This window comes from Ranitomeya variabilis, chromosome 4 (assembly GCF_051348905.1).
Source record: "Ranitomeya variabilis isolate aRanVar5 chromosome 4, aRanVar5.hap1, whole genome shotgun sequence".
NCBI lineage: Eukaryota > Metazoa > Chordata > Amphibia > Anura > Dendrobatidae > Ranitomeya > Ranitomeya variabilis.
The window spans coordinates 491,290,736-491,307,326 of NC_135235.1; the positions used below are offsets into that span (position 1 = coordinate 491,290,736).

A 16,591-nucleotide genomic window follows, 5' to 3' on the forward strand; every position below is an offset into this window, starting at 1 on the left:
ACTGTGTCACCTAGATTTTTTGATCTCCTTAAAGTGATATTTGGCTTCTTGCCAATATAATGTGATATCACAGGATCAGCATGTAATATTAACCAGGATTTTTCAAGGTACTGTCGCATAAGGTGAGTTTGTCCATGATACTGAGTAACTAATCTAATAGGCTGGTTTATTGGAGGTAAATTAGAGGTATAAAGGGCCTCATGTCTTGCTGTATGTTTTGCGTGTTACAAAATCTATTTTTGGAGCGGCAACTACAGCCTCGATCTAAAAGTCTAGATTTAAGATCGTCAGCTTGGCGCTCAAAATCCTGGTTATCTGAGCAAATTTTGCATAGTCGCAGTCGTAGGTATTGATTGAGTTAAAGCTGGGGGTGACATGAGGAGGCTAAGAGAAGGGCATTTACTGATGTGGTTTTCCTAAACAAATCAGTTTGTAGACAGTTATTTTTGTCCTTTTTGATGGTAAAATCCAAGAAATCAATAGAATCTTTGTCAGAATGGTATTTAAGTTGAACCCCTTTCTGACATCTGACGTACTATCCCATCGAAGTGGTATGGGCCCATATGACCACCGACGGGAAGGTACGTCATTACCGATCAGCCATGCTAACGGGGGGAGCAAGGCCGATTGGGGTCGGGTGTCAGCTGACTATCACAGCTGACATTCGGCACTATGTGCCAGGAGCGGACACGGACCACTCCAGGCACATTAACACTCGGAACGCTGCGATCAAACATGATCGCAGCATTCCGGCGGCATAGGGAAGCATCGCATGTGATCGCATTGCTCCGAGCGTCTCCTCCGTCCTCCTCCCTGCAGGCCCTGGATCCAAAATGGCCACGGGACCCCTTCCGGGTCCTACAGGGAGGTGGCTGGCATGCGCCTGCTCAGAGCAGACGCCAGCAAGCCTCCTGCAGTGCCTGTCAGATCGCTTTATTATGATACCGCCGAACAAAATGTGGAATAACACGCAATCAAAAAGAGGGATATAAAAAAAACCGCTACCGCTAAAAACGTCATCTTGTCCCGCAAAAAATGAGCTGCCATACAGCATCATCAGTGAAAAAATAAAAAAGTTATAGTCCTCAGAATAAAGCAATGCAAAAATAATAATTTTTTTATATAAAGCGTTTTTATCGTATAAAAGCGCCAAAACATAAAAAAATTATATAAATGAGGTATCGCTGTAATCGTAATGACCCAAAAAATAAAACTGCTTTATCAATTTTACCAAACGTGGAACGGTATAAGCGCCACGCCCCAAAAGAAATTCATGAATTGCTGGTTTTTGGTCATTCTGCCTCACAAAAATCGGAATAACAAGCGATCAAAAAATGTCACGTGCTTGGAAATGGTACCAATAAAATTATCAACTCGTCCCACAAAAAACAAGACCTCACATGACTCTGTGGACCAAAATATGGAAAAATTATAGCTCTGAATTGCAATTTTTTGCAATACAAAAGCGTCTTTTAGTGTGTGACAGCTGCCAATCATAAAAATCTGCTAAAAAACCCACTATGAATAGTAATCAAACCCCCTTCATCGCCCCCTTAGTTAGGGAAAAATAATAAAATGAAAAAAATTATTTATTTCCATTTTCCCACTAGGGTTAGGGTTTGGGTTGGGGCTAAAGTTAGGGTTAGGGCTAAAGTTAGGGTTAGGGTTGGGGCTAAAGTTAGGATTAGGGTTTGGATTATATTTATGGTTGGGAATAGGGTTAGGGGTGTGTCAGGGTTAGGGGTGTGGTTAGGGTTATGGTTGGGATTAGGGTTAGGGGCATGTTCGGGTTAGGGGTGTGGTTAGGGTTATGGTTAAGGTTGGGATTAGGGTTAGGGGTGTGTTTGGGTTAGGGTTTCAGTTAGAATTGGGGAGTTTCCACTGTTTAGGCACATCAGGGGCTCTCCAAACGCGACATGGCGTCCAATCTCAATTCCAGCCAATTTTGCATTGAAAAGTCAAACGGTGCGCCTTCCCTTCCGAGCTCTGCCATGCGCCCAAACAGTGGTTTATCCCCACATATGGAGTATCAGCGTACTCAGGACAAATTGCACAACAACTTTTGGGGTCCAATTTCTTTGGTTACCCTTGGGAAAATAAAAAATTGGGGCAAAAAGTTCATTTTTGTGAAAAAATTAGATTTTTATTTTTACGGCTCTACATTATAAACTTCTGTGAAGCACTTGGTGGGTCAAAGTGCTTACCACACATCTAGATAAGTTCCTTAGGGTTATACTTCAAATGTGATGTGGTCCCTAAAAAAAATGGTGTTGTAAAAATGAGAAATTGCTGGTCAACTTTTAACCCTTATAACTCCCTAACAAAAAAAATGTTGGTTCCAAAATTATGCTGATGTAAAGTAGACATGTGGAAAATGTTAGTTATTAAGTATTTTGTGTGATATATCTCTGTGATTTAAGGGCATAAAAATTCAAATTTGGAAAATTGCAACATTTTCAAAATTTTTGCCAAATTTCCATCTTTTTCACAAATAAAAGCAGGTAATATGAAATAAATTTTACCACTATCATGAAGTACAATATGTCACGAGAGAACAATATCAGAATCATCAGGATCCGTTGAAGCAGTCCAGAATTATAACCTCATAAATGGACAGTGGTCAGAATTGTAAAGATTGGCCCGGTCATTAACGTGCAAACCACCCTTACGGGTAAAGCGGATAATATTGAGGAAATTTTGATTTAACTCAAATATGAATTGGTGAAGTGATTCAACCGTACCCTGCCAGAATAAAAATATGTCATCTATGCACCGCTTCCAAAAAAAAGGACGCGGTCCATTGATGGCAGTCTGTCTGACATGAAGAGGTCCCTCACCCACAGCCCCAGGAACAGATTAGCAAAGGCTCGTGCAAAGGATGCTCCCATAGCTGTTCACTGAAGCTGTAGGCAGAAAGACCCTGAAATAGAAAAAAAATTGTGAAATAATGAAAACTCCAGAAGTTGGATAACAAATTAAACCATAGTTGGCGTGATGGACAAAATTTGTAGAAAAAATTGGGTTTCTTTTATACCATCCAAGTGACGAATGCTGGTATATAGCGACTCAACATCGCAAGTCACTAGTAAGGTATCAGCTTCAATGTGAAGTCCATCAATTTTTTTCAAAAAAATCACTGGTGTCCTTAGTAGTGTTGAGCGATACCTTCCAATATCGGGAAATATTAGATCGGATTGGATCAGACCGATACCCAAAAAATATCGGGTATTGCTGATACCGGAAACCAATGCAAGTCAATGAGACACAAATATCGGAATGAAAATAAGCCCTTTCTTTCCTTTGCACATCCAGTTCTGGAGGGGGGAAGAGTGTGGGCGGTGGGTGGGCGGAGACTGCGTGTCTGTGTGTGCGGGCAGGGTCTGTGCGGGACCATGGGGGGGTCTGTGCAGGCCTCTCGGGGATCTGTACGGGCCTCTCGGGGGTCTGTGCAGGCCTGCCAGGGGTCTGTAAGGGCCTCTCAGTGGTCTGTGTGGGCCTGCCGGGGGTCTATGTGGGCTGCCGGGGGTCTGTGCGGGCCTGCAAGGGGGTCTGTATGGGCCTCTCGGGGGTCTGTGTGGGCTTCCGGGGGTCTGTGCGGGCCTGCTGGGGGTCTGTACGGGCCTCTCGGGGGTCTCTGTTTCTGTGTGCAGGCATCGTCTGATGGGACTACAAGTCCCATCGGGCTATGCCTGCTACAATGACAGTGATTGACACATTAGCCAATGATGGGACAGTAGTAGTCCCATCATCTGGTTAATGTGTTGAATGTAAAAAAAAACACAAACATACATACTACATACTACATATATACTACATACATACTGTACATACATACAACATACTACATACATACACACATACAACATACTACATACATACTACATACATACAAACTACATGCATACAACATACATACAACATACTATATGCTACATACATACATACTACATACATACATACGTACAACATACATACAACATACTATGTACATACTACATACATACAACATACTACATACATACATACAATATACCACATACATACAACATACATACTACATACATACAACATACATACAACATACATACATACTACATACATATATACAACATACTACATACATACAACATACATACTACATACATACAACATACATACTACATACATACAACATACTACATACATACTACATACTACATACATACTACATACATACATACTACAAACATACATACATACTACATACATACTACATACAATACATTCATACATTACATACAATACATATAGACATACAGTACATATAACATAGAGTACATACTCACTATCACTTGTCACTTTGATCCCTGAAGCCAGTGTCATCTGTAAAAAATATTAAAATAACAAACAAACAATATAATCCCTGATCCGCAGAAATCCACGAGTGTCCCACAACGATCTCCCGTGGAGAACAGCAGCATCAGCTGATGCGACCACTCTCTAGAGGCTCCAGGAATACAATGACGGGAGGAAGGTATCCTTCCACACTGTATTCCTCCGCCGCTGTAAAAAAACAGTCCCTAGCTTCACTTTTGGCATTGCTGTGTGAGAAATTTCCCATGCAGCAAATGCCATAAAGTGAGACTCTGAACTATAGTAACCTCTCAGTGATGCACTGCAGGAGCCATTGTCTCCTGTCAGTGTGTCACTGAAGGTACTATAGAGCAGTGACATCACCCGATGTCACTGTTCTATAGAGGAGATCAGTCGTCAGACACTCGTTATTAATTGGACTATGGCGGACAGGTAGTATACGGTTTATTATTTTACATTTTTTGCAGGCACTGAAGTATGGTAAGTATGGTTAAATGAAGAATATTAAAATTATTTTTTCTGGCTTTGTCTTTATTGTTTTTCTTTACTCTTTCACTACACTAGGATTAATAATGGATAGGCGTCCTATTGACGCCTCTCCATTATTAACCCGGCATAATGTCCCACTGCTACACGGGAGTGGGAAGAGAGGGGCTAAGTGCTGGAATTGGCGCATCTTACAGATGCGCCATTTCTGGGGCGCCTGCGGACTGGAATTTGTAGCCGGGGGGGGCAATATCCATGGCCAATCTCTAGGCTATGAATATCAGTCCGCAGCTGTCTGCGTAGCCTTTCTGGCTTTAAAATATAGGGGACCCCACATCATTTTTTTGGGGGGTCCCCCTATTTTAATAGCTAGTAAAGGCTACGCAGACAGCTGCGGGCTGATATTCATAGCCTGGGAGGAGCCATGGGTATTACCCCCTTCCCAGGCTACAAATATTGGCCCCCGGCCGTCGACTTTCCCCCTCTGGCGCAGGAAATTGCGCGGGAGCCCATGCCGTTTTTTTCTGCTTTCTTTTCAAATTAAACGCTCATTAAGGCCTCTTTCACACTTGCATCGGTACGGGTCCATCGCTATGCGTCGGGCCGACGTAGCAACGCACGTTGTCAAATTTGTGACCGACGTGGGCAGCGGGTGCAGTTTTTCAGCGCATCTGCTGCCCATTCTGAAGTCCGGGAAGGAGGGGGCGGAGTTTTGGCCGCACATGCGCGGTAGAAAATGGCGGACGCGACGGACAAAAAAAGTTAATTTGAACGTTTTTTCGTGCCGACGGTCCACCAAAACACGACGGATTCGTTGCACGACGGACGCAACATGTGGCCATCAGTCGTAATCCATCGCTAATACAAGTTTATGGGTAAAAAACACATCCTGCGGGCACATTTGCAGGATCCGCTTTTTCCCAAAACGATGGATTGCGACGGATTGCTAAAAACGCAAGTGTGAAAGTAGCCTTAGAAACATCGGCCTTTCTATTATATATCTATGGATATATCTATCTATAGATATATTTATAGATAGATATATCTATAGATACATAGATATATCTATCCATATATCTGGCTGCTTTCACACTTTAGGTTTTTGCCATCAGGCACAATCCGGCGAGTCTTGGGGTGAGTTTTTTTCCGCCGGATCCATTTTTTTCTCACTGAGTTGTATTGGATTGCAACTGATGGCCACACGTTTCGTTCATTTTTTGCCGGATCCTTCAAAAAAGCTGTTTCCGCCGGACGGAAAACACATACAGAGGAACAGTTTTTCTGTTTGGCGAAAAAACGCACAGTGACGGATCCGGTGAAAAATGTATGAAACTGAGATGTGAAATGATGAATCCGGCCTCCGAAACCATTTTTTCATGCATGTTTCCATTCAAATCATGCACATTTTCCGTTTATTTATTCATTTATTTCCAAAAACTGCATCAAAACCGCGCAAAAAACGCACCAAAAACTGCATCAAAACTGCACCAAAACTGCATCAAAAGCGCATCAAAATGGCACCAAAAACTGCAGGAATGTCGTGAGACACTCGTGGATTTCTGCGGATCAGGGAGTATATTGTTTGTTTGTTATTTTCATATTTTTTATAGATGACACTGGCTTCGGGGAACAAAGTGACAAGTGATGGTGAGTATGTACTCTATGTTAGGGTTGAGCGACTTTTATTTTTATAGGATCGGGTCAGGTTTCACGAAACCCGACTTTCTCAAAAGTCGGGTCGAGTGAAATCGGCCGATCCTATAAAAAAGTCGGGGTCGGCCGAAACACGAAACCCAATGCAGTGCAATGGGATACTATGGTTCCCAGGGTCTGAAGGAGAGGAAACTCTCCTTCAGGCCCTGGGATCCATATTAATGTGTAAAATAAAGAATCAAAATAAAAAATATTGATATACTCACCCTCGGACGCGCCCTGGTACTAACCGACAGGCTTCCTTCCTAAGAATGAGCGCGTGAATGACCTGCGGTGACGTCGCGGCTTGTGATTGGTCGCGAGCGGTCACATGGACAAGCCGCGACATCATCTAAGATCCTTCACGCGCTCATTCTTAGGAAGGAAGGCTGCCGGAAAGAAGCAGGGCGCGTCCGAGGGTGAGTATATTCCTATTAGGTATATACTCACCCTCGGACGCGCCCTGCTTCTTTCCGGCAGCCTTCCTTCCTAAGAATGAGCGCGTGAAGGACCTTAGATGACGTTGCGGCTTGTCCATGTGACCACTCGCAACCAATCACAAGCCGCGACGTCACCGCAGGTCATTCACGCGCTCATTCTTAGCAAGGAAGCCTGCCGGTTAGTACCAGGGCGCGTCCGAGGGTGAGTATATCAATATTTTTTATTTTGATTCTTTATTTAACACTGAAATATGGATTGCGATACCGATTCCCGATATTGCAAACATATCGGAACTCGGTATCGGAATTCCGATACCAGATTCAGAAGATCGCCGACCTCATGGCCGACCCCACACAGGGGTCGGGTCGGGTTTCATGAAACCCGACTTTGCCAAAAGTCGGCGACTTCTGAAAATGGCCGACCCGTTTTGCTCAACCCTACTCTATGTTATATGTACTGTATGTCTATATGTATGTATTGTATGTAATATATGAATGTATTGTATGTAGTATGTATGTAGTATGTACAGTATGTATGCAGTATGTTTTATGTATGTAGTATGTACTGTATGTAGTATGTATGTATGTAGTATGTATGTTGTATGCAGTATGTATGTATGTAGTATGTATGTATGTTGTATGTATGTATGTATGTATGTATGTAGTATATATGTAGTATGTTGTGTGTATGTAGCATGTATGTAGTATGTATATATGGTGTATGTATGCAGTATGTATGTTGTATGTATGTAGTATGTATGTTGTATGTATGTATGTAGTATGTATGCAGTATGTAGTATGTATGTTGTATGTATTTAGTATGTAAGTATGTAGTATGTATGTAATATGAATGTAGTATGTATGTAGTATGAATGTAGTATTTTTTTTACATTCAACACATTAGCCGGATGATGCGACTACTACTGTCCCATCATTGGCTAATGTGTCAATCACTGTCATTGTAGCAGGCATAGCCCGATGGGACTTGTAGTCCGATCAGACAATTGCCTGCACACACACACAACCCCCGAGAGGCCCGCACAGACCCCCGGCAGGCCCGCACAGACCCCCGGCAGCCTGAACAGACCCCAGGCAGCCCACACAGACCCCCAGCAGGCCTGCACATACCCCCAGCATCCCACACAGACCCCCGGCAGGCCCACACAGACCCCCGGCAGCCCACACAGACCCCCGGCAGGCCCGTACAGACCCCTGGTAGGCCCACAAAGACCCCCCATGGTCAAGCACAGACCCCGCCAGCACACACAGACACGCAGTCTAAGCCCACGCACTGCCCACACTCCATTATAGTGCATCATTGCACTATAGGAACTTCCGATTCCGGTATTTGATATCGTAAAAGTATCGGAACTCAGTATTGGAACTCCGATACAGTGAATATCGGCCGATACCCGATATTTGCAGTATCGGAATGCTCAACACTAGTCCTTAGTGATAGATGACAATGTCCCCGCTAATGGTTGGAGTTCGGAATCTACAAACTTATTTATGTTTCCCAAGTAATTGCAACATCCTGATATAATTGGTCGACCAAATAATTCCTTGGAAATTACCTCCCTATCTTTTGCTGTTTGCAAAATTGTAAGGAGTTCAGTCTGTTGAAAGGGGTATAGGTAAATTTTTTATAACAGTTAATATCCCTTAACTGACGAAATGCCTCTGCTTCATACATGCATTTGGGCCATACGACCACGTTGCCACCCTTGTTGGCTGGTTTAAACACGACATCATTAAGGTTTTGCAATTTTTTTATGGCAAGTTTCTCTTCATAATCCAAATTATTGGAGGAGGGATATCTGTTATGACCCCAATGGCGAGGGTCTCAGAGGAACAAGTAAGTCTGCGACGTACAAAAATCTAGCTCATAGGGCAGTGGTAACTGGGTTGACCATATAACTACTCCTAACGCCAACACTAGAAGTAGCCGGGGAACATGCCTACGTTGGTCGCTAGATGTCTCGCGCCAGCCGGAGGACTAACTACCCCTAGAAGAGGAAAACAAAGACCTCTCTTGCCTCCAGAGAATAGACCCCAAAAGTCGGATACAAGCCCCCCACAAATAATAACGGTGAGGTAAGAGGAAATGACAAACACAGAGATGAACTAGGTTTAGCAAAGAGAGGCCCACTTACTAATAGCAGAATGTAGTAAGATAACTTATATGGTCAACAAAAACCCTAACAAAATTCCACACTGGAGATACAAGAACCCCCGAACCGTCTAACGGCCCGGGGGGAGAACTCCAGCCTCCCTAGAGCTTCCAGCAAGGTTAGGATACAGATTATGTACAAGCTGGACAAAAATGCAAACAAAAACAAATAGCAAAAAGCAAGAAAGCAGACTTAGCTTAATTTAGCAGGAACCAGGATCAGTAGACAAGAGCACAACAGATTAGCTCTGATTACAACGTTGCCAGGCATTGAACTGAAGGTCCAGGGAGCTTATATAGCAACACCCCTGACCTAACGACCCAGGTGAGCATACAAGGGATGAATGACATACCCAGAGTCAAATCACTAGTAACCACCAGAGGGAGCCAAAAGGTAAATTCACAACAGATATCTAGGAATTTTATCAAATTCTTTGCTCACCATTTTGACAAAAATGTCAATTATGGGGCATGTGGACAAAGGGGGAAATTTGCGTGACCGGGGGTTGTATTTTTTTTTTTAGGTATTTTACCTGATGCTGTAGTATTATGCCCACTGTTGCAATATTAAGGCAACACAGCAAAGCTGTGAGAGGCAGATTCTCATGCAAATCAATGTATCAATGTATTTCTACGTTTTTTGTGTATAGACTGTCTTTTTATTTGTCAATTTATTTACATACTGTAAATACTTTGTAATGTGTTAGCCAGTAGATAGAAAAATATTTAGTGTTACACTATGTCTGATGAAGAGACCTGAGTAGTGCCAAATGCTTGCTATTTATCATAAGCTAGTCATTGAAAGGTATCAGCCACTGAGGACTCTCAAAATGTTACATTTTTCAATTAATTTAAATTTCAAATCTGAAGTGTTTTTTCCATCCATTCAAGCAGAAACACCAGAAGAATTAATGTGTTGTTTCCTTTTCCACATTGAAAGCAACAGCACCAAATGCATTATAGGCTTTTTTTCTCATTGAAATGAATAGAAAGATTTTCCACAAACTATTTGAAGTGGCTTTTCATGTGGATTTTGGAGCAGAATAAAACATTCTGTGTCAACATATCCTAACACACCAGGGCCAGGGCCATAAAGCTCAACTAACCTGTCAATAACCTGTCAATAAGTTTTTGGAATGTTTAAGAAACTTGGAAAGAATACACACATGCCATACAGACATTGCCCTGATCAAATTATTGCACAGCACCCACTGAGCCATCATATTGCCCCATAATGTTAGCTATCAATTAGTAGAACAAGCATCTTTTTCATAGTGCCATGATTTTCTTACTTTTGTTCCTGTGTCAATACTAAGTACAGCATGCATTTTAGCTAATGTAGCAACATATCGTATGTGGTTTAGCCAGGGACAATTAAATGTAAAGCACCCAGTAAAAAATATGATGTTAGGTTTGACACATTTTTTATGTATTTTACAAATGTATTTATGTAGCGTAATACAATAATGTTGAATATTCATTGCATTGTCCATTCTCTATATATCAGTCTTTCACCTTGTCCATTTCATCAATGTTCACACACCCTCACTAGGTTGTACGAGATTTTTGAAAATCAAGAAATGTGGCCTCTTTATTCTTACGATGTCATAACTTTTAGGAGAGTATTATATCGGTTGAAATAGCAAGGCATAACCGTGAGTTTCAGACATTGATTTTGACCATAAATTTTGCAGATATCCGGACATTTATGGAAGATACCATCATGAAGAGCATCCATCCATTGCTCAGGTGAACAGGCCATTAGCAGCCTTTCTAACAGGCAAAATCTAGAGGACACTAAAAAAATCTTTAAGAAAAATAAAATAAAGGTTATCTGCACGTAAAACAAATATAAATTCCAGTTTAGAAATCAATGAGCTCTTTCGAAAAAGCCAAGATTTAGATCATTTCCACTATTATTAGTCGCTACTGATTGTGCTATAAGTGTTTAGATCCATATCTTTTACTAACAAGGTGTAAGGTCATCACAGCATAATGAAATTTACAAGATTGGGATTGACCACACTCCCTAAATGGCTATACAAATGATACATTTCCATTGTTTTAATTTCCCTTTGGCGGTGGACGAGTTAAACTGGTCATCATTGAAGACACTCAGATTATTGACAATGAGGAGATGCTAATTACTGGTCAGACGAGGTCAAACTCAGCACAATTGGACTCTAAAGTGATTGATTAGGGCTCATTCTGCAAACGTTAGGACTTCTAGTCTGTGGGGAACAGAAAACCTTGAACCAGCAGATCCCTGATTTACTTCAATGTCTCATCACCAAGGGACATGTAAATAGACTGGAGACTGAAGCTGTCTAATAAAATGATGCAGCTTCTTCAGGGAACATCACTTTTTCATTAGCTTTATTCATGTCACGTGTTATGATACATGCATGATTTGAGGTAAGGCTCCCTGGTAAACTGCTGTATGGCACCTCCGTAAGGCACCATATCCCCCCCTATTGTGACAGCTGACATAAGATGAGGTTTTAATACTATAGTTAGGACTGTCCTGACACCTTGTCATGGTGAAATGAGAATGGCTTTTACGTTTTTTTAATCAAAATAGTGTTGACTAAGTATCCTATGTTATTTATATTTATTTCCATCTACTATTAAATGTATTATATGTACTATTATTATTTACTTATTTAATTATTACAGGGTATATGCTCATTTTGTTTTTTCTTAGATTTTGATAGTACTCTCCCCTATCAGTATTGCATATCCTGCTAATATGATATTTCTTTCTTGTACTCATGAATCAGCATAAAGGACTTCTTTGTGCCTTCATATGAAATCTGAATGAAGTTTCTATGCTTTCCTTAGGTATGTGTAGATTTCTCCTAGATGCCTCGGTTTTCTTCCATATGTAAATTAATAAAGATACTGATAAATGAATTGGCTTCCTATGAAATTCACCTTGGTCTTTGTCTGAGATAGAAAACTTCATTGCCAGCCCCATTAGAGATGAATGAACATGATGATTATTATCCCTGTGGAGTGCTACAGTATATGTAGCAGGAAATACAGTAATTGGAGACTCAGGACCTTTTTGTATGGGCCTACATATGGTATCGAGCTACAGATCCATACCACACAGATCTGAAATATGATTGGTGGATAAGGCCATGAAATCACATTTACAGTTCCTCAAATCTGCCAATCTGCCTTTTTCTAGCACTTATATACAGTTGTTCGCATAGACCTGCCCTCCGATACCATTTTACTGCTTCATAAATGGCGCTGAATGCTTCATTTTTTATTCGATCGTTACACCTTTTGCATTTTTTTGTAATACCCTTTAATTAACCTAATATAAATAATCCTACAGAATTTGCTATAATCATATTTATAACTATGGCTATAAATAATGTTTTAAACTTGGCAAGTATCCGGTGCCCCAGGGCTTTTCGGTTGCTAGCAATGCCTTCTGTTTCCCCTGCGCTACAGCAGCTTCTGTTGCCTTCAAAAACACATACTGTGTGCAAATGTGTCCATAGTAAAATAACAAACTGCACATTTTTTGGTAGTTAATGAGTTAACGTACGACAAAATGTACACCATTCCACAACCATGAGGCTCAGCTTGTCTGAGGACACAAAATACACAGGTCTCCTTAAGTGAAGAGTGAAAGGAGGGGGCAGCAGGAGGCAAGGCGCAGCGAGAGTGTGGAGAGATAATTATGTTTGTCTTGGGCTGGAGACCTGCAAGCCTCATTTATCATCCATAGCTCACAGGTGCAGTCTTGCATCTTCTGTTGCCTCGATAGGAAACTGACCATATGCCCAAATTGAAAACCCAAAATTTACACTGGATTATATTTTTTTCAGAATTAAAAAGGGTTTTTTTTCTGCAAGTAGCTTGTAAATACAGTGCCTGGAATAAACAAATGAATCTGAGCTGAATGTCGCTATATCTTCGTATGCTACATGCCAATGTTTGTAGGACTCGGTGTTAAAATTAATTGATTACTGTCTTGTAGATTGTGAGCCCTCGCGGGCAGGGTCCTCTCTTCTCCTGTACCAGTTGTGACCTGTATTGTTTAAGATATTGTACTTGTTTTTATTTTGTATACCCCTCCTCGCATGTAAAGCGCCATGGAATAAATGGCGCTATAATAAATAATAATAATAATAATATTAATAATAATACTGTACGTTATATGCGGGCACTGTGAAGGTATGTTGGGTTTCTAGTCAGCCATGATATGGGCTGCAAAAATGAAATTGTCAAGCACCTCTCAGCAAAATAAATGTACAGGTGCGGGCTGCATTGGGCAAGCATATCATTTACCATTTATACAAATAGGTACAACAGCACTCTGAGCACATTAAGGTATATGAATATATACATTTTTAAATTTTAAACTAAATCACTGCTATATAGGCTTTGGCTATGTATTTTGATCAAACTGCCCTTGTGGCAGCAACAAAGCAAATTCTACAGTAAAAAAAACTCTACACTAAGGTGCCCCATACACATTAGATACACATTAGATAGCTTTCTGCTAACTGATAGTTCGTCGAATCGTCGATCATTCAGACACCAGCCATCTGTCTCGATTCCTCCATGCACATGAGAGCTTGCTCTGCAATCACTTGGACAGCAGCTATCTCTCCCGATTCATCTATGTGTGAGGGTGGTGGATTTTGCTGCTGCGTTCCTACCCCTGAAGACACCATTCAAGTAATTGTGTCATATATCTTTATATATGTAATGTCATGTGAATTGTATAGCAATGTTATGAGTAATGTACAGTATAGGATGTAATTATGTATAGAATAATTTAGCTGATGGATAGGTAGTTGAAGGTAATTTAGGTAATGACATTAGGAGAAGATAGAGTTAATGATTGAGACTAGCCCATGGTGAGAGGGACTTAGGGTATTGTCACACTCTGCAACTTTCCAACGATCACGACCAGCGATACGACCTGGCCGTGATCGTTGGAAAGTCGTTGTGTGGTCGCTGGAGAGCTGTCACACAGACAGCTCTCCAGCGACCAACGATGCCGAAGGCCCCGGGTAACCAGGGTAAACATCGGCTTACTAAGCGCAGGGCCGCGCTTAGTAACCCGATGTTTACCCTGATTACCATCGTAAAAGTAAAAAAAAAAAAACGGTACATACTCACATTCCGGTGTCCGTCAGGTCCCTTGCAGTCTGCTTCCCGCTCTGACTGAGTGCCGCCGTAAAGTGAAAGCAGATCACAGCGGTGACGTCACCGCTGTGCTCTGCTCTTACTTTCCGGCCGGCAGTCAGTCAGAGCGGGAAGCAGACTGCAAGGGACCTGACGGACACCGGAATGTGAGTATGTACTGTTTGTTTTTTTTTACTTTTACGATGGTAACCAGGGTAAACATCGGGTTACTAAGCCCGGCCCTGCGCTTAGTAACCCGATGTTTACCCTGGTTACAAGCGAACGCATCATTGGATCGGTGTCACACACACCGATCCAACGATGACAGCGGGAGATCCAGCGACGAAAGAAAGTTCCAAACGATCTGCTACGACGTACGATTCTCAGCAGGGTCCCTGATCGCTGCTGCGTGTCAGACACAGCGATATCGTATGGATATCGCTGGAACGTCACGGATCGTACCGTCGTAGCGACAAAAGTGCCACTGTGAGACAGTACCCTTAGTGTTAGGGTAAGTGACTGCTTCCTCTAGTTAGTGAGATAAGATTTGGAGATTGAAGAGAGTGGGGTGATCTACAGTAGAAGGAGACCCAAGGACAGAGATAGCAAGATCCTGAGGAGAAGAAACTGACTACTTTTAGTGGCCGATAATACCAGTGTGTCCAAAATTAAATAGCTGTTAGACACTTCCAATAATATACATCAAAAAATGTCTGTGGGTTTCATAGTTGCCCCTAGACAAGAAGAGATTCCAACCAAAAATAAATATCAATTTTTATTAATGCATAATTAAAATAAATAGATAAAACAGACAGGTCTAAAATAACCTCCAAATATGGAGGGAGAGGCACAGAAAAATATCAGATTACCAGAGTGGAATTAATATAAACCAATGAATCCCTGAAAAATTGCTGAAAAATTAATATGAAATTATAGCCCATGCAACAACTCTATGCTACTAGTACAAAATCAATGTATTGTCCCTGTGGAGGACAGTAATCAAAATGCAGTGATTCATATAATACTAATGTATATAGTCACAAGTCACATAATGCAAGTTGTCTGGCAAGTGATGCAACATGATAACTGATGCATAAATGTCAAAATATTAAAGTACCACAGTATCTAATGTATCAATCCTGTAATCATCAGTAAGTATGCTCAAATAGGTCAAAACATGAGACGTTCATTACCTCAAAGTGGCAAATGTTGCTGGCCAGTCGCATGGAACAGGGATCACGCTCAGGGACCGTGCTCACCCTCCCGCCCAACGGGTGCCATTTTGCTGCTCGCTTCTTCTGGGGTCGTGTATAGTGCGGGGGGCCTAAATATGTGACGTGTGATGGTGATAGGCAGGCTCCAAGAAAATGGTGGTGCAAGCGTCCAGGCAACTCCACTGTAGCCAAAGGGTCTTCCAGAAAGTGCTCCCTGGAATGCAGTGGAATGCACTACGGGCATGTGATGAAGCACCTCTGGAAGTCCAGGGGAATCCAAACCAGCACATGCGTCTATCATGGAGATGCCGTAAAGGCAGAGGATCAACATCCATATTATTAATTTCTTTTTGCCAGGAAATTGATATTTAAAAAGCTACATTATAAAGGAGATATCTTTACCTCGGCTGAGGAAAGAGAGGCTCTTATAGCCCTAGAACCTCTATTGGAAGGAAACTCCACAGCCACTGGGGTGAGTAATTTTCCGGAAAATCTATTTGGCAAATTAAAAAAGTTTCCACCACTTGGTACATGCCCAAACATAGTAGTGTTTACTAAAATAGTAACCACAGAATTCAAGGAATTGAATTCAAAACCTTCCTGTAGGTCCAATATCAATAAAAAGGAGAGGCAGGCATTGGCTGAACTACAATCCCTTACGTATGTAGTATTTAAGGAAGCTGACAAAGGTGGGAATTTGGTCATTTGGCCTACCAAACAATATGAAAAGCAGGCCTATAAGCTGTTAAATGTTGCTCAGTGCTATAAGAAACTAAATTTTAACCCTTCCAACAATTTCCAAACTGAATTGATAAGTATTTTATTTTTCCCAAAAAGATGGTAGATTCCATTGGCAGCTTACATTCGAAATTGCCCACTTTTTATCTTATATCAAAACTACACAAAAATTCAACAGGTCCCCCAGGTAGACCTGTTGTGGCTGGAAATGGTGGCCTTAATGAAATAATATGTAATTTCAAAGATTGGTATTTAAAACCACTAGTGGCATCCCTCCATTCATACAAGACACTACTGCCGCTTTACAATGACTAGACAATCTCTGTTTAGATGATTATATGATT

At 41.5% G+C, this 16,591-nt stretch overlaps 1 long non-coding RNA gene across 1 annotated transcript in view; it reads left to right on the plus strand.

Moving 5' to 3' along the window:
* The window catches only part of LOC143769059 (uncharacterized), a 36,689-nt gene extending 24,656 nt beyond the window's left edge, over positions 1-12,033 (plus strand). The window contains exon 3 of the long non-coding RNA XR_013214193.1: positions 10,836-12,033. This is a non-coding gene — a long non-coding RNA (uncharacterized LOC143769059). The remainder of the gene's footprint in view (positions 1-10,835) is intronic.
* Positions 12,034-16,591: the final 4,558 nt, after the last annotated feature.